Source organism: Rattus rattus, chromosome 1 (assembly GCF_011064425.1).
Source record: "Rattus rattus isolate New Zealand chromosome 1, Rrattus_CSIRO_v1, whole genome shotgun sequence".
Taxonomy (NCBI): Eukaryota; Metazoa; Chordata; class Mammalia; order Rodentia; family Muridae; genus Rattus; species Rattus rattus.
In genome coordinates this window covers 43,230,461-43,257,983 of record NC_046154.1, presented here as the reverse complement: position 1 = coordinate 43,257,983, position 27,523 = coordinate 43,230,461, and the positions used below count along the sequence as shown (strand labels likewise).

The 27,523-nt window shown below is 37.9% G+C and overlaps 1 protein-coding gene and 1 pseudogene across 1 annotated transcript in view; one reads left to right on the top strand and one right to left on the bottom strand.

Annotated features, from left to right (window-relative positions):
• Positions 1-27,523, bottom strand: part of Agbl4 (ATP/GTP binding protein like 4) — a 1,249,712-nt gene that overhangs the window by 1,075,865 nt on the left and 146,324 nt on the right. The window lies entirely within an intron of this gene.
• LOC116885371 overlaps positions 11,443-27,523 on the top strand; it is a 52,229-nt pseudogene continuing 36,148 nt past the window's right edge.

Below are 27,523 nucleotides of genomic sequence, written 5' to 3'. Positions count from 1 at the left end.
TGAAGGCCAGAAGATCCTGGACTGATGTTATACAGACCCTAAGAGAACACAAATGCCAGACCAGGCTACTGTATCCTGCAAAACTCTCAATTAATATAGATGGAGAAACCAAGATATTCCATGACAAAACCAAATTTACACAATATGTTTCTACAAATCGAGCCCTACAAAGGATAATAAATGGTACAGCCCAACATAAGGAGGCAAGCTATACCCTAGAAGAAGCAAGAAACTAATCGTCTTGGCAACAAAACAAAGAGAAGAAAAGCACACAAACATAACCTCACATCCAAATATGAATATAACAGGAAGCAATAATCACTATTCCTTAATATCTCTCAACATCAATGGCCTCAACTCCCCAAAAAAAGGACATAGATTAACAAACTGGATACGCAACGAGGACCCTGCATTCTGCTGCCTACAGGAAACACACCTCAGAGACAAGGACAGACACTACCTCAGAGTGAAAGGCTGGGAAACAACTTTCCAAGCAAATGGTCAGAAGAAACAAGCTGAAGTAGCCACTCTAATATCAAATAAAATCAATTTTCAACTAAAAGTCATCAAAAAAGATAAGCAAGGACACTTTATATGCATCAAAGGAAAAATCCACCAAGATGAACTCTCAATCCTAAATATCTATGCCCCAAATACAAGGGCACCTACATACGTAAAAGAAACCTTACTAAAGCTCAAAACACACATTGCACCTCACACAATAATATTAGGAGATTTCTACACCCCACTCTCATCAATGGACAGATCATGGAAACAGAAATTAAACAGAGATGTAGACAGACTAAGAGAAGTCATGAGCCAAATGGACTTAACAGATATTTATAGAACGTTCTACCCTAAAGCAAAAGGATATACCTTCTTCTCAGCTCCTCATGGTACTTTCTCCAAAATTGACTATATAATTGGTCAAAAAACGGACCTCAACAGATACAAAAAGATAGAAATAATCCCATGCGTGCTATCGGACCACCACGGCCTAAAGCTGGTCTTCAATAACAATAAGGGAAGAATGCCCACATATACGTGGAAACTGAACAATGCTCTACTCAATGATAACCTGGTCAAGGAAGAAATAAAGAAAGAAATTAAAAACTTTTTAGAATTTAATTAAAATGAAGGTACAACATACCCAAACTTATGGGACACAATGAAAGCTGTGCTAAGAGGAAAACTCATAGCGCGGAGTGCCTGCAGAAAGAAACAGGAAAGAGCATATGTCAGCAGCTTGACAGCACACCTAAAAGCTCTAGAACAAAAAGAAGCAAATACACCCAGGAGGAGTAGAAGGCAGGAAATAATCAAACTCAGAGCTGAAATCAACCAAGTAGAAACAAAAAAGGAAGGTAAAGAATCAACAGAACCAAAAGTTGGTTCTTTGAGAAAATCAACAAGATAGATAAACCCTAGCCAGATTAACGAGAGGACACAGAGAGTGTGTCCAAATTAACAAAATCAGAAATGAAAAGGGAGACATAACTACAGATTCAGAGGAAATTCAAAAAATCATCATATCTTACTATAAAAGCCTATATTCAACAAAACTTGAAAATGTTCAGGAAATGGACAATTACCTTGACAGATACCAGGTACCAAGTTAAATCAGGAACAGATAAACCAGTTAAACAACCCCATAACTCCTAAGGAAATAGAAGCAGTCATTAAAGGTCTCCCAACCAAAAAGAGCCCAGGTCCAGACAGGTTTAGTGCAGAATTCTATCAGACCATCATAGAAGACCTAGTACCAATATTATCCAAACTATTCCACAAAATTGAAACAGATGGAGCACTACCGAATTCCTCCTATGAAGCCACAATTACTCTTATACCTAAACCACACAAAGACCCAACAAAGAAAGAGAACTTCACACCAATTTCCTTATGAATATCGAATTAAAAATACTCAACAAAATTTGGCAAACCAATCCAAGAGCACATCAAAACAATCATCCACCATGATCAAGTAGGTTTATCCCAGGCATGCACGGATGGTTTAATATACGGAAAACCATCAACGTGATCCATTATATAAACAAACTGAAAGAACAAAACCACATGATCATTTCATTAGATGCTGAGAAAGCATTTGACAAAATTCAACACCCCTTCATGATAAAAGTCCTGGAAAGAATAGGAATGCAAGGCCCATACCTTAACATAGTAAAAGCCATATACAGCAAACCAGTTGCTAACATTAAACTAAATGGAGAGAAACTTGAAGCAATCCCACTAAAATCAGGGACTAGACAAGGCTGCCCACTCTCTCCCTACTTATTCAATATAGTTCTTGAAGTTCTAACCAGAGCAATCAGACAACAAGGAGGTCAAGGGGATACAGATCGGGAAAGAAGAAGTCAAAATATCACTATTTGCAGATGATATGATAGTATATTTAAGTGATCCCAAAAGTTCCACCAGAGAACAACTAAAGCTGATAAACAACTTCAGCAAACTGGCTGGGTATAAAATTAACTCAAATAAATCAGTAGCCTTCCTCTACACAAAAGAGAAACAAGCCGAGAAAGAAATTAGGGAAACGACACCCTTCATAATAGACCCAAATAATATAAAGTACCTCGGTGTGACTTTAACCAAGCAAGTAAAAGATCTGTACAATAAGAACTTCAAGACACTGAAGAAAGAAATTGAAGAAGACCTCAGAAGATGGAAAGGTCTCCCATGCTCATGGATTGGCAGGATTAATATAGTAAATATGGCCATTTTACCAAAAGCGATCTACAGATTCAATGCAATCCCCATCAAAATACCAACCCAATTCTTCAAAGAGTTAGACAGAATAATTTGCAAATTCATCTGAATAACAAAAAACCCAGGATAGCTAAAACTATCCTCAACAATAAAAGGACTTCAGGGGAATCACTATCCCTGAACTCAAGCAGTATTACAGAGCAATAGTGATAAAAACTGCATGGTATTGGTACAGAGACAGACAGATAGACCAATGGAATAGAATTGAAGACCCAGAAATGAACCCACACACCTATGGTCACTTGATTTTTGACAAAGGAGCCAAATCCATCCAATGGAAAAAAGATAGCATTTTCAGCAAATGGTGCTGGTTCAACTGGAGGTCAACATGTAGAAGAATGCAGATCGATCCATGCTTATCACCCTGTACAAAGCTTAAGTCCAAGTGGATCAAGGACCTCCACATCAAACCAGACACACTCAAACTAATAGAAGAAAAACTAGGGAAGCATCTGGAACACATGGGCACTGGAAAAAATTCCTGAACTAAACACCAATGGCTTATGCTCTAAGATCAAGAATCGACAAATGGGATCTCATAAAACTACAAAGCTTCTGTAAGGCAAAGGACACTGTGGTTAGGACAAAACGGCAACCAACAGATTGGGAAAAGATCTTTACCAATCCTACATCAGATAGAGGCCTTATATCCAATATATATAAGGAACTCAAAAAGTTAGACCGCAGGGAGACAAATAACCCTATTAAAAAATGGGGTTCAGAGCTAAACAAAGAATTCACAGCTGAGGAATGCCGAATGGCTGAAAAACACCTAAAGAAATGTTCAACATCTTTAGTCATAAGGGAAATGCAAATCAAAACAACCCTGAGATTTCACCTCACACCAGTGAGAATGGCTAAGATCAAAAACTCAGGTGACAGCAAATGCTGGCGAGGATGCAGAGAAAGAGGAACACTCCTCCATTGTTGGTGGTGTTGCAGACTGGTACAACCATTCTGGAAATCAGTCTGGAGGTTCCTCAGAAAATTGGACATTGAACTGCCTGAGGATCCAGCTATACCTCTCTTGGGCATATACCCAAAAGATGCCCCAACATATAAAAAAGACACATGCTCCACTATGTTCATAGCAGCCTTATTTATAATAGCCAGAAGCTGGAAAGAACCCAGATGCCCTTCAACAGAGGAATGGGTACAGAAAATGTGGTACATGTACACAATGGAATATTACTCAGCTATCAAAAACAATGACTTTATGAAATTCGTAGGCAAATGGTTGGAACTGGAAAATATCATCCTGAGTGAGCTAACCCAATCACAGAAAGACATACATGGTATGCACTCATTGATAAGTGGCTATTAGCCCAAATACTTGAATTACCCTAGATGCCTAGAACAAATGAAACTCAAGATGGATGATCAAAATGTGAATGCTTTACCCTTCTTTAAAAAGGGGAACAAGAATACCCTTGGCAGGGAAGAGAGAGGCAAAGATTAAAACAGAGACTGAAGGAACACCCATTCAGAGCCTGCCCCACATGTGGCCCATACATATACAGCCACCCAATTAGACAAGATGGATGAAGCAAAGAAGTGCAGACCGACAGGAGCCGGATGTAGATCGCCTCCTGTAGACACAGCCAGAATACAGCAAATACAGAGGCGTAATGCCAGCAGCAAACCACTGAACTGAGAATAGGACCCCTGTTGAAGGAATCAGAGAAAGAACTGGAAGAGCTTGAAGGGGCTCGAGACCCCATATGTACAACAATGCCAAGCAACCAGAGCTTCCAGGGACTAAGCCACTACCTGAAGACTATACATGGACTGACCCTGGACTCTGACCTCATAGGTAGCAATGAATATCCTAGTAAGAGCACCAGTGGAAGGGGAAGCCCTGGGTCCTGCTAAGACTGAACCCCAGTGAACTAGACTGTTGGGGGGGAGGGCGGCAATGGGGGGGGTGGGGAGGGGAACACCCATAAGGAAGGGAGGGGAGGGGATGTTTGCCCGAAACCGGAAAGGAATAACACTAAATGTATATAAGAAATATTCAAGTTAATAAAAAAAATAATAGAAATGAGTTCCCTGCTGAGGTATATGGCCTTCCCAGCCACAATACCAAGCTAATAGTACCAGACTTGCAATCCCTCCTTGTAAAGTAACCCTCAAATACAATCAGATGGTTAGTTACTCCAATAATAGTTGTGACATTATTGAAACCATGTACACATTCTGCATGGAAGGTTGGTGCTATAGCCTGTAGAATTTACAACTAGGCTGGACTAATTAATAATAATAGTTTTAAAGTAAACACACTTAAAGTTTTTGATTAACTTAATGTGAGTCAAATGTCCACCCCATCAATCTAATGTGCAGGATGCCAGAATTTCACAAATTATTTGCTGATAGTATTAGTGAGAAAAGTATAACCTTATCTCAGTATGAAAGGCATTGGAATTATTATCCATATCAACTGGAATCATCAGAAATTGGTAGAGTGTGACAAGTTGCAAGCTTCAGAGTGATGGGGCTAGGAACATAGCTCAGTAGCAAATGATTGCCTCGTACATATACAGACCAAGTCCAACCCTGATAATGAGGGAGAGGACCAATTTGCTGGTGGCTAGAAGACTAATGGTATAATAACTACAATAGGTGCTTTAAGAAGAGAAGAATTATTAAGGATTTTTTAATGTCGTGAGTATGATATTCATACATTATTCAAGTGGAAATACTCAATAATCACTAAAAATAAAAAACTTTACAGAATTTTGTATGTGTGTGCACGCATGTCTATATGAATATATATAGAATATATTAATGCACATGTTAGACCTCCTACACACAAAAGGAGACATTCCCTGGATCTAGTGCTCTTATTTCAGATACAATAGTAAAATTTCTGTTTTATTTTATTCTTCTAAATTTGAATTATTGCTAGATTTCACTGCTTTTCTTTCGGATGTTACAGAAATTTTGTTTGAAAATATTAAATGAAAATGCCACAAGTGAGCAGCTCATAGTTTTAAATAATATATCATTTTGAAATTTCATATCTGTAGCTAAAACAAGCTCACCAGATCTGATAAATACTTTTTTATTGAAAAGAACATCTGAGAGTAATGTACCTCAGTGAGAAACCTGAAAAGCTGAAACATCTGGAAAAAACCACAGGCAGTGTAGTACACAAGGCACATGCACAAAAGGACTTTCTGAATAGAACTCCAGTTGTCCAGGAACTACAGTCAACAATCGACAAATAGGACCTCATAAAACTTGAAAACTTCTGAACAGCAAATAATCACCACTCTAGTAAAGAGGCAGGAAGAGTAGGAAAGAATCTTTGCCAGCGTATACATCTGGCAAAGAACTCCTATCCAAGATATACAAATAACTCAAAAAACAGATTCAGAAAAACAAGCAACTCCATTAAAGGAATGGGCTATAGATACGAACACAGAGTTCTCAAAAAGTTCTCAAAAAAATAAAAATAAAGATGGCTAAGAAATACCTCAAAAAGTGAATAACATCCCTAGTAATTAGGAAAATGCAAATTAAACTGTGATTTCATCTGACACGGGTAAGAGTGGGTGAGACCAAGAAAAAACCGAGAAAGCACGCTGCTGAGATGGTCTCCTCGGAACACACGCTGCTGAGATGGTCTCCTCGGAACACACGCAGAACGAAAGAGGCATTAGGAGTGGAAGAAGGAGGAAATGTGGAATGGTTGGAGGGTGGATTTAATCAAGGTTTTACATGGAGTTCTCTAGGAATTAAGAAAATATTAAAGGGTCTCTGGAGGTATTTGGCAGAAATTTGAGCCAACTGGAAAGGTTGAAAATATCTCTTGAAATATGATTCCCTTTCTTTTTAGTAAAGAGGAAACCCATGATGTTGCTTAGCTTCCCCACACTGTCCACCGCACTGGGTAATGACCAGTGACATATACTAATAAACCCATAATACTTTCTACTCTTTAAAGTATCAAAAGCAATGCCTACTAACAGGAAATGTGGTGGAATACATCTTGAAAAGTATAGTCTAAGCCTTCTGAAATGATAATGTCTTATTTAAAATATAAAGCTATAAAAGTTCTCATTAGTAGACTTAAAATCCAATCTCCTACTCTCTTTAATTACACTCATTGAAGAAAAATTATTTTTCCTGAAACACTAAATTTTGTAGTTCAATTATACAATAGAAAAGTACTGAAAATGTTTCTCATATACAATCAAATCAAAGCTAACAATTACTATAATATATGAAAATAATAAAATATAAGAGTTTTATCAATTCCAAAGTAATTTTCAAACTGTATAAAATGTTTTATCTGACCATGTATACAATATTTTACCTATAATGTCCTATGTGTTCAATCTTCATAAAATATTCAGCATATTGCTACCCAGATGTCAATAAAAATACTTAATAACTGAAGAAGAAAAATCCATTTGAAAATGCGGATTACCCAGAATAACTATCCATCACCATCCCATCACCATCACCATCCTTCTCCTCCTCCTCCCCTCCTCCTCCCTCCTCCTCCTCCTCCTCCCTCCTCCTCCTCCTCCTCCTCCTCCTCCTCCTCCTCCGTATCACTTTTTGGAGGCTTAGAAAGAAAATAGAAGTCAAGCCATTTGAACATCTTAAGTCAGATATTATATTTTCCTACAGAGGATTTTTAAAATGAGAAACAGACCAAAAGAATCCTAGAGAAGCTTTAGGTAATAGGAAAAAGAGGTCAAACATTCTTCTAGAAAGCACAGTTGTCTTAAATACAACTTACCAGACTGCTTGCAGTGCCTCCCTAATTACTGCTATTGGTCCCACAGGTAGTGCTCTTGAGTTTGGACCGCTATTACTTTGTAATAAGTTTTCCAGGAGTGACACAGGAAACAAATTTAGAACAACGTGGCATTCTCAGCCCAGAAACATTGCAAGAGCAGTTTTTCTTTTGATGAAGAATGTGCCCAGAGAGCACAAAGGGTCAGAGGGCCAGGAGAGAGGAAGGCTAACAATAGCTAACAATCTTCATTTTTACTCCTAATAAGTAGCCAGACAAAAATGACACTGATGATATTGAGTTACGGACAGTCTGGCTCTCAGGGACATATAGCTCGCCTTCTATTCCCACCTCAAGGACCATCCCCACAGGCAGACCAACAAAATGCTTGTGTCAGGAAGTAGGTTTACAGCTTCAAATTAGCCCCCTTTAGAAACAATGAAAGATACAGGCCTACACCCATTGCAGATTAGTGACAAAATGTCAAATGCTTCTTCTAAAAACCTAAGATGTCTCCATATTATTGGTCACTTAGAAGTTCCAATCTGCTTCTTAATATGCAGAAAAGCTTAGACTATGATGAAAGAGGGAGGGTGGAGAACTAAACCTTATCTTAGAGCTGTCAATAAATCTATTGTTAGAGATGCATGTGAATAGAAAACCCAGAGGCAATCTTTGTCTTTTAAAGAGCTAGTTTTTCAAAAAGAGAATTATACAAAGTGCTCTGTTTTCATCAATATGCTGCCAGGTTTTGAAATAGTATTTTTCATCCAAACAATAAAAATCGTGACAAGTAAGCAACAGAAAATCACTAATACACTTGCAGCTGCAATTCAATCTATACAAAATCTTTAAACAAAAACAACCAAGAAACTGCCTAGCTTAGCAAAATTGTCTCACCAGTTGGGACTCGAATCCAAAGATAACTGTGAAATATAGGAAACAGAATGTTTATATGTCCACTGAATATTATTCAACAAATGTTCAGATGGAAATTACAAACAAGAAGACACAGGAAAGACCTACATACTGATTTCAAGACCACAAAATCAAGGGAGAATTTTTCCAACTTCACATATGAAATTAACAAAATGATTCTCAATAATTTTAATTCTGAAAATGAGTAAATAAACACAGAGGTAAGTTTTGTCAAAAGACCCAGGTCATAGCTCTAGCTTAACTGGCAGTAATATATATTTAAGGAGTAGTCAAAAGGGAGGAAAAGGTTGTTTCATTTAATCAAGCAATAATTTAAACCCTAATTAAAATGACAGAAGTAAAAATGAAAAGGGAAGAAGACACAGGTAGACTCTTAGTAACAGAGTAAAAGATTCATTAATGAATGATTTGAGGGTGCTAGCGTCTTCCACTGTCCTCCAGGGCTGTTACCCACCCTCTTCTCCCTCTCTGTATTCTAGGGGTTTCACCTACCTGCCAAAGATGGAGGTAAGGACGAGCGGGCCTCCCCTGCTGGTCACACATGGTTGAATGTTCTAGCAAAGTATCTTTGTGTGCATTTATTCTTCTCTGTGGTATTTAACAATCACCTCTCAGTCCTCAAGACTGGGAAGGGATATGTTCTCTGTGGTCAGCAACCTAAGCCTTGTAAAACAGCCATCACAACTTCCCTGAACTCTATCCCCAACTTTGCAAATAACTCCTTTGTTAAATAAACAAAATTGCTCATTTTTAACCATTTGTTTCCAGCAAGGATCCTGACTGATATGTGAAATTACATCATAGATCACAGGAACCTGGACAAGCTGCATTGTTTTAGCCACTCTGCTAATAGAACAAATTGGGTCAGATATACCTAGCACATAGAAGGTGATTAATAAATATTGATTAATTGCATATTAATCTGTACACAATTAACATTTGGTAACAAGTTCTAGTTAAATACTATAGATCTCAAAGAAGAAAAATGAGGAGCTATGAAATAAACCAACTAGATATCAAAGGCTCACAAAAATGTGTGGGCAACGAAAAGGTAATTTAATTCTAGAAGTTCTTGGGTGATTATCAATACAGGTACTTTAAATGCACTTTAATCAGCATATGGCCTTTTATACACTGAAGATAGATAAATATCAACCTCTAACATCAATCTTAAGTTTGACAAGATAAAAGTGGGAAAAAAACAGTACCCTGAAAGAAAGATCATCAATGTAACTAATGAAATGGAGAATAAATGAGTACAAAGAAAGAAAATAAACTGTCATTTTTTTGTAAAGATAATGAGAATTGACAAGACTGTAACCAGAATCACACAAGATATAGAGGAAAAAAACACCATTAGGCATGAAAGGGGGACACAGCAATGCATATTAATGAAATCCAGAGTCATTAGAAAATGTTCTGAAGCTTGTTCTAAAAACAGGGGAGAGGGAGGGGCTGGAGGAGAGGAAGAAGGGGGAGCTGCAACTGGCATGGAAAGTAGATAAATAAATTAATGAAAAAATCTATAAACAGAACTAACATATGATCCAAATATCCTTCTTCCGAGTGTAGCCAAAGTTTCCATCAGTATATCTAAGAGATATTTGGACTCTTTTTACTCAGCTTTGGTCCATGTGTCAAAGTTTAGTCACAGACATGTGGTACTACAAGACTTGCACAGATTCAAGCCCAGACAAGGTCCCAACACAGAAAAGGAGAAGTGGGCATGAAGTCCCAACTCTAATCAAAAAGTTCTCTGTTACTGATAACCACCCGCTTGTGTTAGTTAAGGTTACTATTGCTGTGATGAAAAGTACACAGAACCAAAGTAACTTGGGGAAGAAAGGATGTATTTGGCTTACACTTCTACATCACTGTTCATCATGAAAGGAACTCAGGTCAGGAACTTGAACGGGACCAGAACCTGAGGCAAGCAAGGAAGCAAAGAAGCCATGGAGGAATGCTGCTCAGTGGTTTGCTCCCTGTGACTCACTCAGCCTAATTTCTTTTAAAACCCAGGACCACCCACAATAGGCTAGGCCCTCCTACATCAATAACTAATTAAGAAAATGACCTATAGGCTTGCCTACAGTTTGATCTTATGGAGGCATTTTCTCAATTGAGGTTTCTTCCTCTCCGATGACTCTAACTCGTGTCAAGTTGACATAAAACTGGCCAACACACCACTGGCAAAGGGGAAATCAATTTATTCAATGGAGTGTGACTGAGTATTTCAACCATACTTCAGGGCAAGAACCATGCCTAGTCATAGCTGACCAACAAAAAACAAATTCAATGTTATTTTTGAGAATGTTTTTGTTTTATTTATTTTGCTTTGGCAATTTTTTTCTTATTGGTCTTTTGCTTGTTTGTTTTTAATTTTCATTTTTGTGTTTATTTAGAGGTTCTTCGGGGATTTTTCTATTGTTTGTTTTTATTTTTGTTTTCTATTCTATTCTGTTTTGTTTTGTTTTAAGAGAGAACATACAGTTGGGTAGTTAGAGGGATGAAAAAGATCTGGAAGAAGTTGGAGAAATAAAAAAAATTATAAAATATTTTGTATGAAAAAATTTTACTTAAGAGAGAGAGGGAGAGAGAAATCACCTGTACAGAAAGAAGAAAGAAAGAAAGAAAAAGAAAGAAAGAGAGAGAGAGAGAGAGAGAGAGAGAAGAGAGAGAAAGAAAGAAAGAAAGAAAGAAGAAAGAAAGAAAGAAAGAAAGAAAGAAAGAAAGAAAGAAAGAAAGAAAGAAGAAAGAAAGAAAGAAGAAAAAGGATATGACGCTAATCAGGGGTTCCAGAACCTTTATGAGGGGGGTCAGGTAAAAGAAAGGCTGAGGGCAGTAACCTCAGAGGAAAAGTGGGAGCCCATCCCTTTCTTCTCTTTCCCCTGCCTCCACCACATTCTCCCTACTATGATATAAAGTTCCCAAGGCAACAAGCGTAGCAATCATGCACTGAAACTTCCGAAATGATGAACCACAATAAGTCTTCTTCTGCAAGTGGAGAGCCCCGGCTGTTTTTCATAGCAATGGAAAGGTACTCAGCTAATTTTCACTGCAGCATTTTATGAGATGACCAAGACGCAGAATCAGCCTAGGTGTAAACAGCACCAAATGCAAAAAGAAAATCTGATAAGTGCCCACAAAAATTATTATGCAGCCATAATAACCAAATTCTGTTCTTTCTGCAATACAGATAAGCTTTGAGAACACATTCCTTCTTATCTCTTTGGTGTGAGAAGATACTCCTGCAGGCTATGGAAAGAGAAACCTGAACGCCAACCCAGACGCAAACTCTCCACCTACAGCCTGATATGCTAGGGTAATGGTGGCAAAGAATCGTGGCAGTGGCCAGTCAATCTTCGGTTTAACTTGAGACCTGTACCGCAAGAATACTTTTAAATGAAAAGGTCAGGCAAAGAATGGCAAACTCACTCATACATGGTCATTGAAAACACTCACCTTACAGAAGTAGGAAGACCAACAGCTGTTCCAAGGGCTGGGAAAGTTGGGAGAAGAGAGGATGGAGAGAAGATGGGCATGGTTATGGGGTGCAGTTAGATAGCAGAAATAATTCCTAATGTTAATAACATGGTAGGATAGATGTGGCTGACAAGAATTAAGTACACATCTTAAAAGAAAGTTCATATAAATTAAAGCCTAATGTATATTACTCTTTAAATGTTTTGGAAATAAAGATGTAAGGTATTTTGACAGTCTTGTGGTAGGAGCTTATTAATAAGATAAATAATCAGATCTTAAAATAAGACTTATTATTTATGGATTATTAATATTTTAAATTATTGATCAAGAAAGGACAACATGAGAATACCTAAAAAATATTGAGTACATAAAAATTAGTACTAAGAATACTCAAAAGTTCTTGATTCGGTAAAAACAGTGGAAAATCCACTTTTCAAAACACAAAGTGAAAATGAAAATGAATTTCACACAAGGAGAACCCTGAAAGAACAATCAAATTACAGTATAATTGAAACACAGATGTATATCTTAAAAATAATATAACAAGTAAAAGTATAAAAGCCAGAAAACACAGTACAAAAATGTGGGAAAAATCATTCCCAGCAGGGGTGAGAGAGAGGGATGCATGAAGGTGCTGGACAGAACACTTTACTGAGAGCCCCTGCAGGGAAGGGGACCTGTGGGATTAGTAATGAGGAACTGCGTAAACGGAGATTAATAAGCCAGCGTTTGAAGATTCCCTGAGTAAAGGACCAAAGGTAAAATACATTAGAGTATAAATAGAAAACATACTAATAAGTCCACAGGGGTAACTATTTTAAAGGCTCATTTTGCATGTAGTTTTAAACAAGACTGCTACCCACTCCTTCATGCTGATTCATATGTAAAAATCTCTGCTCTAGAATTTCTTTACTCTTTGTCACTGAGATGTTATTCCAACAACCTAGAATGCCTTAGCTTTGGTCTAGGCAATTCCTTAGTCCTCCTTAAATATTCAGCTGAAATGTCAGCCCTTTAGATATCTTTCCTCTGTCTTAACATCCTACCTCCAGGCCAATTTGTTTCATGTTGTAGATCTTGGAACTCTGCCTGCCTTTATCATGTAGTCTAATGATCCATTTATACGTCTGCTCAGAAGATCGTCTGATACTTTTCCACAACAAGAGTAGCTAGCACATGACTGGCACGTAACAGGCACTCAGCAGATGCTTGCTACATGAAAAATGAACTAGAACTGCTGAAGGAATGTGGCTATCCCTGTCAATCTAGCATAGCCTGTAGGCATACAATCCAGGTTCCCGGAATGCTCTCATCACAAACTGTCATCACAAAGCATTCACAGTAGAGATCCATTTATCTTTTCCTCACCTCCTGCCTCGTTCCTTTATTTTCCCCAGCCTTTCCAAATCATCGCTCCTGTCTCCTGCTTTTCTGATTGCTTTACATATAGAAGCTTAAAGACTATAAAACTATCAGAGCCCTCACAGCAATCATCACCTCTCACAGGTCAGCTCATACCCTCGAGGAAGTACAGACTTATGATCTAAAATCTGAGCCTGATGATCTATTCCTGTTTCTGTAACTGTCACAGATAATTTTAAGGTGATGCTTCTGGGTTCAAATACTTCATAGTTACATAGCCATGAATTCTCAAGGATAGAAGGGATCAGTTCTCTACCCAAAGCACACACAGGGTGACAATCTTCAAACTAAATCTTCTACTTGGGGAAATTTCTAGCTCTCTTTCCTTGCCTCATACATCATTCAGATACACATAGTCATAAGAAGGCCCAAATAAAACACTGACTTCCTGAAGTCATAAAATGAAATGGTTCCTAAAACCTACAGCTAGATGTTGATGTTGGTTTATACTTACATAGTAGTAAACTCCTTAGTGTCAAAGATTTCTACCTCTAAGACACCCACTGCCTATTTTGCCAATAGTTGTCCTTCAAACCTGAAGTGTTGCTGTATACTATATAATGTTACCAACCATACCTAGTCATATTTTTCCACAATCTGTCACATCCTGGGCTCCACTGAATAAATTCATTACTATATAATTTAGGCATATCTGTTTTAATGGACCTTATACTGTGGTTTATATGGATCAGTACAGTACAATCCCACATAATGTTGAAAAGAGATATCTACTTGTGAATAATGCAATTAAAAAACCAAGTGTCATAACAGCTACCCAAATGTTAAGCTTCCTAAAACTCACTGTTATACCGTACTTCATAATTATCAGATCATATAATGATGGCCCGACTGTCATACCTTTTTCCTAAAGAGAAAGGTGAAAAGTAATGGTTTATCTATATATTTTGTTCTAAGCAACACAGTTTGGAGTTAAGACAAGGTTTTCTGTGCCTTTCATAAATTAAAAGGACAGCCCGCTCAGTTGGTAGTATATATGTAAGGTGCTCTTTCTCCTCTCACAGAAGAGAAAAAATAATGAAAAGATTTAGAAACACAAGAACAATGTACCAGAACAACAATAATAGAAAATATATACAGCCCTTTTATGGATGCTGACCCAAGGCCTGGAAGGAGAAGAGTTCCAATTAAGGTTACATTATGTCTAGAAATAAGGAATAGTGAAGTCATTACACTTAAGTCCCTTAAGTATCCCATTTTCTTATATAGCTCTTAACAGGAAATTGTCTGAAACACAGCCTTAGAATACTTCCTGCTCCAGTGAATATAACTTCTGTGTAGCTACAGAAGCTTCTTCAGTCTAAACCTTTGGATTTCAATATTTCCATTCTAGTGCTGGAGAGAGACTCAGCAGTTAAGAACCCTGGATGCAGTTCCACAACACCCAGGCTCAATTCCTAGCATCTACTTCGTGTCTAACTATACCTGTCACTCTAGTTCCAGTGGATTCAGTGCTTTGGCCAGGAAAGTAAACAGGCAAGTAAGTGTTACACAGATATAAATGCAAGCAAACTGTCTATACACATAAATAATTTTAAAATGTTCATTCTAAGCTGATATAATATCTATCTCATAAATCTGTCTTCTTTGCAAAACTAATAACAAATGTTGTCTATGGAATGATGCAAATACTAGATGGATCCATTAAAAGAAATAAGCCCAGGACTTATTCTAAATAAAAAGATATTCTATGGAGAAATGAATTTTTAAAAAATATAAGATGGGAAAATGATTATACATCATTTTGTAAGGATTAATCAGTAAATAATGTGTAAATAATTATAAAAATTTTAAATTGAGCCAATATAAATTAAATTTAAAAGTATTAAGCTGATAGGTATGAAAAACCACATTTAGCAAAAATAAATAAATAAATAAAAATAAAAGACAACAAAACCCCATAGACCATTAATAACACATACAATTTTCAAATAGAACAAATTAAGAAATTATCAGAGGTATAGTCCACATTCATGAATACAAGGACTTAATGTAAAAAGTGTTGGTTCTTTACAAGCTGATCTATACAACAAAGACAATTCTTTTTAAAATCTTATCAAGTTATTTAGTGGATATAAAAACTAATCCAGTTTACTTTAAAAGGAAATTAACACAAACTTACTAATAAAATAGGACAAAAATATCAGGAAACTGACACCAACCTGAAAATATTTTTTAACCTTTTTTTTAGATTATAACAGTTTTATCTTTACTTTCCTTCCTCAAAGACTTCTGACATACCCATTCCTCCTTTCCTTCATTCATGGACTCTTCTTTAATTAATTGTAATCACATTCTTGTTTTATTTTGTATGATATAGAAATAGAAAGAAAGGAAGGAAGGCAGGAAGGAAGGAAGGAAGGAAGGAGGAAGGAAGGAAGGAAGGAAGGAAGAAGAAAGAAAGAAAAAGAAAGGAAGAAAGAAAGAAAGAAAGAAAGGAAGGAAGGAAGGAAGGAAGGAAGAAAGAAAGAAATAGATGCTTGAGACCCCATATGAACAACAATGCCAACCAACCAGAGCTTCCAGGGACTAAGCCACTACCCAAAGACTATACATGGACTGACCCTGGGCTCCAACTGCATAGGTAGCAATAAATAGCCTAGTAAGGGCACCAGTAGAAGGGGAAGCCCTTGGTCCTGCCAAGGCTGGACCCACAGTGAACGGGATTCTTGGGGAGAGGGCGGTAATGGGGGGAGGATTGGGAGGGGAACACCCATATAGAATGGGAGGGGGAGGAGTTAGGGGGATGTTGGCATGGAAACTGGGAAAGGGAATAACTTTTTAAATGTAAATAAGAAATACCCAATTTAATAAAGATAGGAGAGAGAGAGAGAGAGAGAGAGAGAGAGAGAGAGAGAGAGAGAGAGAGAGAGAGAAAGGAGCATGGTGTTGATGAATAAACAAGGAAATCTGAATGTAATATAATAGAGAACTGAGAAATATACCCAAATAAATATAATCAAGTGGTGGTGGTCAGAGGAGCAAAAGAAATGCAATGGATGGAACAAAGATTTTCTTTTTATCAAATAAAAATGCATATATCCAAATGTTAAATCATTCACAAAAATTAAATTTAAATGAATCATAAACCTAGACTTAAAACATAAATTAGGGCCCTGGGGAGAGATGACACAATGGTTAAAATACTTGCTGCTCTTTGAGAGAACCCAAGCTCAGTTCCCTGCCCCCACATCAGGCAGCTCACAACAGTCTGTAACGTAAGTCCCTGAGCATCTGATAACGTCTTCTGGCCTCTGGAGGCACTGCATACACATGGTGCGCATACAAGCCAACACTCATACACATAAAATACAAGTAATTTTAAAAAGACTAGACTTCAAGAATATAATGTAGAATAAATTCTAATGAGCTTAGGTATTGCATTAGATTTTTAGATACAACACCAACAAGATAATCCATGAATAATAGAATTGACAAATTGGACTGCATTAAAATGAGAAGTTTCCATACTTCTAATCAAATGAGAAGACAGGACCTATACCACGAGAGAAAAGGCTCAAATGGAAAAGCAGCCACCAAATGAAGGCAGACGAAAATCATGAATTCAAGGAAAATCAGAGTTATACCCCAAGACCTATCTCAAAGAAAACATAAAACATATCCCTCCCTCAGAAGAAACTAAGATGGATCTACTAAATGACTGGTTTCCAAAATATATTGTTTAGCTAACTCACAAGCTTATATTTACAAGCTAAAAATAAAACACATATTTGAATTGAAAATGAACCAAAGAATGAAACTCATACCTCACCACAAAATTCTGCACATAGAAATTCAACATATGAAGAGATACTCAAAGTATTTTGTTAGGAACTTGCAATTAAAGCAATAATTCCATATAACTGCATCGTTATTAGAACAATAAAAAAACTGAACAAAACTACACAGACTCTAACAAGTCCAGGAAAGAGTGTGTAGTAAAGGACACCCATCCACTGCCAAGGTGAAACTAAAATGATGCAGTCCCCTGAGAAGGCAGTTTAGGAGTGTCTTAGCTAACCAATCATATCCTTAACATTCAACACAGAAATTGCATTTAGCCAGAGAAAATGAAAATTCATATCCACATGAGAATACAAAGGTGAGTGATTATAAAATATCCATAACTGGATGAGGTTAACCCCCTTAGGTTGGAGTTTTCCTTCTGCCACCATCTGTACTGCTAGATTTGCACATAGACACTGTTTACAATTGATTTTATCACAGAATATCTTATTTGTTCCATCTATGGTGATGCAAAGTTTTGCCAGGTTTAGTTTAGGCTGGCATCTATGGTGTCTTAGAATGTACAGCGCATCTTCCCAGGCCTTTCCGCTGTCAGAGTCTCCATTAAGAAGTCAGCAGTTAACAAAAAACCCAGGATAGAGAAAACTATTCTCACCAATAAAAGAACTTCTGGGTGGATCACCATCCCTGACCTCAAGCTGTATTACAGAGCAATGGTGATAAAAAGCTGTATGGTATTGGTACAGAGACAGGCAGGTAGATCAATGGAACAGAATTGAAGACCCAGAAATGAACCCACACACCTATGGTCACTTCATTTTTGATTAAGGAGCCAAAACCATCCAATAGAAAAAAGATAGCATTTTCAACAAATGGTGCTGGTTCAAAAGTGGTCAGCATGTAAAAGAATTCAAATAATTTCAAATGTTATCCCCTTTCCTGGTTTCCCGTCCATAAACCCCCTATCCCAGGAAAGGGGATAACATTTGAAATGTAGATAGATAGATAATTAGATAGATAGATAGATAGATAGATAGATAGATAGATAGATAGATAGATAGATAGATAGATGGATAGATAGATCCAATAAAAATATAAAAAAGAAAAATTCAGACAAATCCAATTCATGGGACTTTCAATAACTCCGTAACGAATATTTTTCAAGAATGTCAAGGACATGAGAAACAAGGAAAGTCTATAAAGTGTTCTAATTAGAGTGACAGAGACTGAGCAGACATGGCAATTAAATGAAATATCAATTGTAGATTAGATCCTGCATCAGAAATGAGTCCTGGGCTAGGACACTAATGGAGAAATAGATGAAAACCAAAATCCTGTCTAAAATCCAGTGCTGTAGCAATGTGTAGATGCCCTCTGTTCTTTTATGATGTTATCTCTTAAACTCTTTGTCAATTGAAAATACTGTACGCTCAAGATTATTATTCCAACTGGACATCCAACTGCCGCACAGTATACTGTGGAGAATCCAGTGCTCCCATGCATGACTGCATGGCTCACTGCTGCTTCCCAGGATCTGGAGAGAATATTTATTATCACTAACGAGGGCCAAAGGTCAAATGTCAAAAGCTTAAGTGTAGCTTGCAGTGAATGCACACTGCTTCGCACCATTGTGAATTTGAGAAATACCAAGTGAAAAAAGTCCCATATTAGGGTTTCTCTATGTAATCCTTAGCTCTGGTAAGTGAAATAAGGTTATGTAAGTACGAATATTATAGGGAAGTCCCTAGTTTCCTCTAGATTTCAGCAGCAGTCTGAGTTCTTGTGCTCCGGAAAGAGAAGAATCTAGATGGGACACAGTGGCAGATTAAGGAGACCATCATTGAATTAGAGCAAGAGAGGAAAGGAGAGCCCACTCCATGGAAAAACATCAGGCTGAGCTAACAAGCAGGGGAGCCCTCACCTGGGCAGGCATACGGTTTGTCTGTCTCTTCTCCTGGCAGTTCCCATGCCTTGTGCCTCCTTGAAGGCGGGCACCTCTATGAAACAGGCATGATTTTCACAGAAGCCTATTTGACTCAGAATTCAGTTTATTTTAAGTAAATGTATACGATGAACAAATATGTTTAGATGCTTAAGTATACCAAAAGTTGAAAGGTTTGGAGGGGGTGGGGGCGGGAGGCAACGCTGTATGCTCCCCTGGAGAATATTGAAATTGCTTTAATGTGACCCAGTTAGTGTTGGTGACTATCAAACATTTCCACTTACATCTTTTGTGGGGGGAGGGGGACTCTTGGTGGCCCATGTGAAGTTGACCACTACCACTGCCTGTTTATCTTGATTAACAGTTGGCCACAACCTTATCCTTCCCACCCTCTTTCAAGACCTTCAGTGGGCCTATCCATTGTTCTTTATGTCTTGTCTTTGGGGCTCTGCTGGTCATTCTTTCCTGAAGTCAATTTACTGCCTACCACGAACATTAAGGAAAGCCAGATGAAGGGTAGACAGCAATTTTGTGACCTTTTTGCAGTTATCATGTCTAAATTCAAAATAAAATACTAAAAATGAAGGAAAAGGAATACAAACCAATCCATTCTTTTCTACTTGTACAAAGCTCAAGTCCAAGTAGATCAAGGACATGCACAGAAAACCAGATGCATGAAACTAATAGAAGAGAAAGAGAGGAAGAGTCTCAAACACATGGGCACAGGGGGAAATTTTGGGAACAGAACACCAATGGCTTATACTCTAAGATCAAGAATTGACAATTGGAACCTCATAAAATTACAAAGTTTCTATAAGGCAAAAAACACTGTTAATAGGACAAAATGGCAACCTACATATTGGGAAAAGATCTTTACCAATCTTACATCCAATAGAAGGATAATATCCAATATGTACACAGAACTCAAGAAGTTAAACCCCAGAGATAACCATATTAAAAATGGGTACAGAGCTAAACAAAGAATTCTCAACTGAGGAATATCAAATGGCTGAGAAGCACCCAAAGAAATGTTTGACATCCCTAGTCATCAGGCAAATGCAAATCAAAACAACTCTGAGATTCCACCTCACACCTGTCAGAAAGACTAAGATCAAAAACTCAGGGGATAACAGATGCTGGTGAGGATGTGGAGAAAGAGGAGCACTCCTCCATTGTTGGTGAGATTGCAAGCTGGCACAACCACTGTGGAAACCTGTTATGGTTTGTCCCGAAGTTATCTGTATTTTGATGCCAATTCCATTGCCCCAAGGACAGCTGCCTAGTCACATACTCAGGACTCAGGTGACTTCACCAGAACCTTGCCATTGAATTTGTAAAGTACAGGTGAGGGGCAGGTACAGGATAGAAGGAGGCCTGTCATTGGAGGAGAAGGAAAGATGGGCAGAAGAGAAGTTTGAAGGAAGAGGAGAGAGACAGGAGACAGGAGGAGAGAGGGTGAGAAGCCATGGCAGGACAAGATGGCAGGTGATGTTAAGATTCTGCTCTGTGTATTTACAGGTTGTTATTAATGTTCTCAAGGGATGGATGGTACCAGGCTCTGTATGTTTAAGTGGGCAATTATATCTTGTCAATTGGATCTAAGATTATTGTGTTGTGTGTTCTTTTATGTGAGGGTTTGAGTGTAGGAAAGTGTGCGGCTGGGATGTGTTTCCGCCAAGATATCTAGCAGGTATCTTGGGGCACCGCAGCACAGACCAAGCGGGATAAAAGACAGCCGATACTTTTTTATTTTTATATTTTTAAAACAACAGAAACCAGTCTGGTGGTTTCTCAGAAAATTGGACATAGAACTACCTGAGGACCCAACTATACCATTTCTGGGCAGAAGCTAGAAAGAACCCAGATGTCCTTCAACAGAGGAATGGATATAGAAAATGTACATGTACACTCAGCTATTAAAAACAATGACTTCATGAAATTCTTAGGCAATTGGACAGAACTAGAAAATATCATCCTGAATGAGGTAATCCAATCACAAAAGAAAACACATGGTATGCACTCAATGATAAGTGGATATTAGCCCAAAAGCTTGGAATACCTAAAAAAAAAAAAATCACAGCTCATATGAAGCTCAAGAAGAAGGAAGACCAAAATGTAGATGTTTCAGTCCTTTCTAGAAGGGGCAACAAAATACTCACAGGAAGAAACATGGAGACAAAATGTGGAGCAGAGACTGAAGGAAAGGCCATCCAGAGACTGCCCCACGTTGGGATCCATCCCACAAACAGTCACCAAGCCCAGACACGATTGTGGATGCCAAGAAGTGCTTGCTGACAAGAACCTGACATACCTGTCTCCTGAGAAGCTCTGACAGAACCTGACAAATACAGAGGCGGATGCTAACAGCCAACCATTGGACTGATAACTAGGTGCCCAATGGAGGAGTTAGAGAAAGGAGTAAAGGAGATGAAGGAGTTTGCAACCCCATAGGAAGAACATTACCAACCAACCAGACATCCCAAAACTCCCAGGGACTAAACCACCAACCAAAGAGTACACATGAAGCAACCCATGGCTCCAGCCATATATGTAGGAGAGGATGGCCTTGTCGGGCATCAATAAGAGGACATTTAACCAATTACTGAATAGATGCTCACAAGCAAACAAGCTGTCTTTCTTTCTTCCATCAATTTATTTATTCATTTTACATCCTGATCACTGCACCCCTCCCCCCAGTCCCCTTTACACAGCCTCTCTCTCAATGTCCCCTCCCTTCTCCTCTGAGAAAAGAGAGACTACCCCCAATGAGTATTATTCCCACCCTGGCACATCAAGTCACTACAAGACTAGGCAAATCCTCTCCCACTGAGGCCAGAATAGGCAGCCCAGTTAGAGGAATAAGATCCACAGGAAGGCAACAGATTCAGGGACAGCTGCTCCAGTTGTTGAGGGAACTACATGAAGACCAAGCTGCACTTCTAGTACATATGTGAAAGGGGCCTGTGTCCAGCCCTTGCTCGCTTTTTGGTTAGTGGTTAGTGGCTCTCTGGAAGCCCTTAAATGTCAGGTTAGATAACCCTTTTGGTCTTTTGTGGAGTCCCTTATGCCCTTAGTTAATTCTCTTGGTCTTTTATGGAGTCCCTAATCCCCTTCCGGTCCCTCAATCCTTTGCCCAAGCTCCATCTAAGATGTCTGTGGGTGTCTGCGCTATGTTTCTATCAGCTGCTGGGTGGAGCCTCTCAGAAGACAGTTATGCTAGGCTCCTGTCTGCAATATAACAGTATAATTAATGGTGTAAGAGATTAGCTCTTGCACATGGGATGGGTCTCAATTTGGACCAGGTATTGGTTGGCAACTCCCTCTGTCTCTGTTCCACCTTTATCCCTACACATCTTGTAGTCAGGACACATTGAAGGTCAAAAGTTTTGTGGGTACATCCCTGTTCTTATCCCTCTACTAGAGTCCTGCTTGGATACTGTCTTTCAATAGATAAATGGAAAAAATACTGTGGGATATTTGAGGAATAGAAAATCATTCAACTGTAAAAATAAGTGGGTCACATCATGGTTCTTATTTCCACAGTTCTAATAAGTCACTGATTTTACTTCTATTTATATGGTTTTAACTATATTTCATATGTCACAGAGGGAAGGTAAGAGAATTTTGTAATTTATTTCACTAAGAAGGTTTTGCTGGGGTATATCAGTATAGTAGATGTACCAGAACCCACCCCCTCTGCTTTTGCTGCTTGCATATACCACATGTGCTTGCCCCGTAGTCATTTAGGTTGTTTTCAGACCACAGCAGATTTAGATTTATGGATAATTAGCAAAAATAGTGCAGATTTTTGTTATGCCTGCTTTTAGTTTCTCTTTTGTAACTATCTTACAGTCCCTAGTTTATTTTTCATTGTGAATAAACCAGTATTGACACATATTATTAACTAAAGTTCACATGTTATATACATTTTCTTCTTTCTTTTCCACAATGCTCCTTTAAGCCCCGGGATTCCACCCTAGCAGAGTTACCAGTTTATTGTTCCCATCATATGTCCTTGGACATTGCTTTACTGGGGGAATTACTCAGGCTTCCCTTGAAATTTTTTTAGGGCTTCTGGCAAGTCATTTTTTAGAATATTAATCAATTTTGATTTGCTTACTGCTGTATCTATGATTAGATACTGACTATGGATGTTTGGGAATAAACACACAAACAAGTGAACAACCATTTGCATATTTGGAGGTTATGATTATATTTGAAACTAGATAGAAGTGATAGTTGCACATGTCAAATATACCAATTTCTTGCACTTTGACCAGCTTGGATCTCTGTGTTATTCGTCCTCTACTATAAAAAGTCTCTGATGAGTGTCAAGAGAGGCACAACCCTATGGTACAATGATAGGAAATCAAAGGGCAGATTATTACAGTATTAGTTTAGCAGAATATTAGCATTATGTTCTCCCTCTAGGGCCCATGACCTAACTACCCACAAGTTTTTGACCCATTTAAAGGTGCTGTGTTCTCTCTTGTCAAATGGGCTTTACATCCAACCACAATGCATTTGGTTAATCTTTACTGTCAATATTACACCAGTGGGCATTTCCTTCGAGGAAAGTCATTATTATAGCTCTTCAGGTTCTTAGCTGTGAAAAACTAATGATTGTTTTCCCTTCCACAACTATAAACAGCACTCTCTAAAACTATGAAAGCTAGACAATGGGGATAAAGCCTCAAAGTTGTTACCAGCTTGATTTTACCAATCCCTATAACTCAAGTAGGTGCTCTCTGTAACAATAAGGTCTGCCATAAGTTCTGGATGGCAAGAAGTTTTGCTGGGGTAAATCTATGGGACCTCACTGACTGGCTTAGTCAGGGTTTATTCTGCTGTGACAGAACACCATGACCAAAAAGCAAGTTGGGTAGAAAAGTGTTTATTTGGTTTACATTTCCACATTGCTGTTCATCACCAAAGGAAGTCAGAACAGGAACTCAAGCAGGACAGGAACTCTAGAAGCAGGAGCCGGTGGTTAGGCCATGGAGGATGCTGCTTACTGCTTTCGTCTCATGGATTGCTCAACCTATTTTCTTATAAAACCCAGGACCATCAGCCCAGGGATGGCACCCCCGCCATGGGCTGGGCCCCCATCCATTCAATGATCACTTATTAAGAAAATGTCTTACATCTGAATCTCATGGATGCATTTTTCTCAACTGAGACTTCTTCCTGTCTGATGGCTCTAACTTGTGTCGAGTTGACATACAAAACCAGCCCATACACTAAACAACTCCAAAACAACAATAATAACGGCAACAACAACAAGAACAACGAACCTATACCAGGCAGCAGAGTTTCCACTTGGTAGCTCTATTGTCTGATGAAGGCACTGCCCACCCACCATCACAGGGGAGCACAATTTAAACTCCATCTATGTGTACATATTTTAAGATTCTATGGCAGTAGGCTTCCATGTGGCATTTTAAAGTCTTTAGTTATTATTCCCCATACTCCCATGCCCTGCCCACTTATCCCTGCTCTGCTTAGCTTTTCTGACTCTATTTTACTTTCCCACTTCATACCACTTTCATTCTGTTGCCCTTCCCCTGAAATCTCTCCTGGCATGAACTCTTCACACTTTACTGCTTTCTGTGGGCTCTACATTTAAGCACACATAACGGAAGATTGAAAGCTTGCATCTACATATGATAGAAAAATGAAGCATTTGTCTTTCTGGGTCCGGGTTATCTTGCTCAGAATTATTATATCCATACCTCTCCATTTATCTGCAAATTTTACAATTTTATTTTAGAGATGAATAGAATTCATTATGTATGTATATGTGTATGTATGTATGTATGTATATCTTCATTATCCATTCATCAGTTAATATACATCTAGGCTGTTTTCAATTCCCTGGCTATTTTCTTTTCTTTTTTCTATTGCTCAGTGCCTATTTTTTTCACTCACTTTTTTTATTGGATATTTTATTTATTTACATTTCAAATGTTATCCCCTTTTTTGGTTTCCCCTCCAGAAACCCCCTAATTAACCCCCTCCCCCTGCTTCTACGAGGGTGCTCCCCCATGCACACACCCACCCACTCCCTCCCACCTCACCATCCAAGCATTGCCCTATGCTGGGCCATCAAGCCTTCCCAGGACCAAAGGCCTCTTTTCCCACTGATACAAGACAAGGCCATCCTTTGCTACATATGCAACTGGAGCCATGGCTCCCTCCATGTGGACTATTTGGTTGGTGGTTTAGTCCCTGGGAGATCTGGGGGGTCTGGTTGGTTGATAGCGTTGTTCTTCCTATGGGGTTGCAAACCCCTTCAGCTCCTTTAGTCCTTTCTCTAACTCCTCCATTGGGGTCCAGGAATCTCCATACTGATTTTCTTCATGGCTTTGCCATTTTGCACTCCCTTCAAAAGTAAATAAACAACCCACTTCCTCCATATCCAAGACATCATTTGGTATGCCATCTTTTTCTCCTCCTTCACCTTCACCTTCACCTTCGCCTTCGCCTTCGACTTCCCCTCCCTTCTCCTTCTCCTTCTCCTTCCCCTTCTTCCCCTCCCCCCTCCCCTTCCCCTCCCCTATCTCTCTCCTTCTCCTTCTCCTTCTTCTTATTCATTTCAGCCATTCTGACTTGAGTAAGTTGAAATTTCAAAGTCGTCTTAATATTTTTATTTCCCTGATGGTTAAATATAAATAAAAGAGCTATATCAAACACCTCCCTAAAAGGCCCAGAAGTCGTCATGTGGAAGGGGGCTGGAAGGTTGTGAGATACAGAAATGGTAGACATCAACAGCAATCTTAGTATGCTGGAAAGTGTAAAGGATCAGAAAGTCTCAAGGAGTGATGATAATTAATGTCAATGGAGACTACCTTCTCAGAGCATATTTGACAAAAAATAGAAACATACATGTCATTTGGCTCAGCAGCTAAATTTGGAGTATGTACCCTAAAGAGACAAGTACCCAAGGGTAAATGCATAAAATACTCATATAATGTCTCATAACAATAAAAATTATAACAATCTAACGGTTGTCAAATAAGAAAATTGGTAAGAAACATATATGATATACAATGCAACAAAATGTAGCCAATAAAATGATAAATATGACCTACAACTATAGACATAGATATATCTAAAATTATATTATCTGGTGGAGGCAAAATAGCTCAAAAAAGAAATGGCAATATAAAATGTTTAAGATCTCATACTCTAGAATAAAATAGTTTCAACTCTGACTTCATAATCTTCCATGTACTCATTCAATAGCAGTGAAGAAAATGCTGAACTATACATGAGCTCAGTCTCTCTTATAAAATGATGTAATAATGATACTGAGCACATAATTGATGTAAGATAATTAAGATGACTGCATTATGTAGACAAGTCAAAAATTTGTATCTGAGAAAAATAGCACTTAACTAATTCAAGTTTTATCAGTTATTCAAAATATTAGTTACCAATAATAGATTCCAGTGTGTGTGTGTGTGTGTGTGTGTGTGTGTGTGTAGAAGAGGTGTGTATGCACATACATATACAAACGTGCAAATAGAGAAATCTACAAGCTATATGACACAATGCTACTGAGTATGAATTTGGAGATATTTTGTACTGTTATTGTTTTGAAGGTGTTAAATCAGAACTTTTTCCAAAACATTTGTCTACATTTTTGCATTTCCCATCAAGCTATTTTCTTCTTGAAATGAAGAACTAACTGTTTAACTTTATTATCTACTCAACATAAACCTTCATGATAAAACTATGTGTTCCTTGAAGGCTTATAACATGGCTTATTCTCACAGTACTTACAGTACCTACACGGTATCAGGCTCAGTCAAATGGTCACAGATATTTAGTGTAGAAGATACCGTTATAGCACTAAGAACACTATCTCACACTGAAGAGAAAATAAATATTTAATTTGTTGAATAGACTGAGGCCAAAGGTATGAAAAATGATTAAAAATAGCGTTATGTTAAAAACTGGAGTGTAGTCAGTGAGGAAAATGTTGAACTGTGAAGCTTACGATATGTTTTTTTTATCCTCAATGTTAAATCCTCTATATAACAATCACCTTAAAAAGACTATTGAAATTATTCTGTTCCTCTGATTTAAAAATAATAACTTCATCTCTGAAAAGCATTACAATTTAGTTTGCAGCATTTTTATATTACATATCATACTTTATATATTTTTATAATGTTTAGTTTGTAATATTGTTTAAACTCATTGCAAACACTATTTTTTTGGAATAGAGCACTCATTTTTCTAATCACAAAGACAAAATTTATTCATCTATTTTTCAATTATGTATAATTTAAAGAATAATTTAAATTTGGTATATCAAACATGCAGAAATCATTAAAAATACATATAGAATTTAAGCAGAAATGTTTTTAATTTTTTTTAGATATTTTATGTATTTACATTTCAAATGTGATCCCCTTCCCCCTCTTGCTCTC